Source organism: Phalaenopsis equestris, unplaced genomic scaffold, assembly GCF_001263595.1.
Source record: "Phalaenopsis equestris unplaced genomic scaffold, ASM126359v1 Scaffold000002, whole genome shotgun sequence".
Classification (NCBI taxonomy): domain Eukaryota; kingdom Viridiplantae; phylum Streptophyta; class Magnoliopsida; order Asparagales; family Orchidaceae; genus Phalaenopsis; species Phalaenopsis equestris.
Window position 1 is genome coordinate 60,311,136 of NW_018164444.1, and position 449 is coordinate 60,311,584.

Consider the following 449-nt stretch of genomic DNA (forward strand, 5'->3'; position numbering starts at 1 on the left):
TAAATTAATGGCTAAGATTGTGCCACCACAATTACAATCCAATGGTTACAAATAATTCCACACCTACCACACAATAATTCAACACCTACCACCCCTACCACACCTACTACACAATAATTTCATACCTACCACATATTCTAGAATAAGCTTATAGAAATTAAGCTTTATTTAAACAACTAAAACAAGTTTATATTTCAACACCCCCTCTTAAACTTGATTTTGTGACTCCAAGCAAACTTCTCATTTTAATAAAGTCTTCACTCTTCAGTGGCTTGGTAAAAATATCTGCAACTTGGTCTTGAGACTTCACGTACTGCACTTGTATCTCCCTTCTTTCGATGCATTCTCTGATGTAGTGATAACGCATATCAATGTGCTTGCTTCTATCGTGGAAAACAGGATTCTTTGCTAGCGCGATTGCAGACTTGTTATCAATACAAATCTTAATC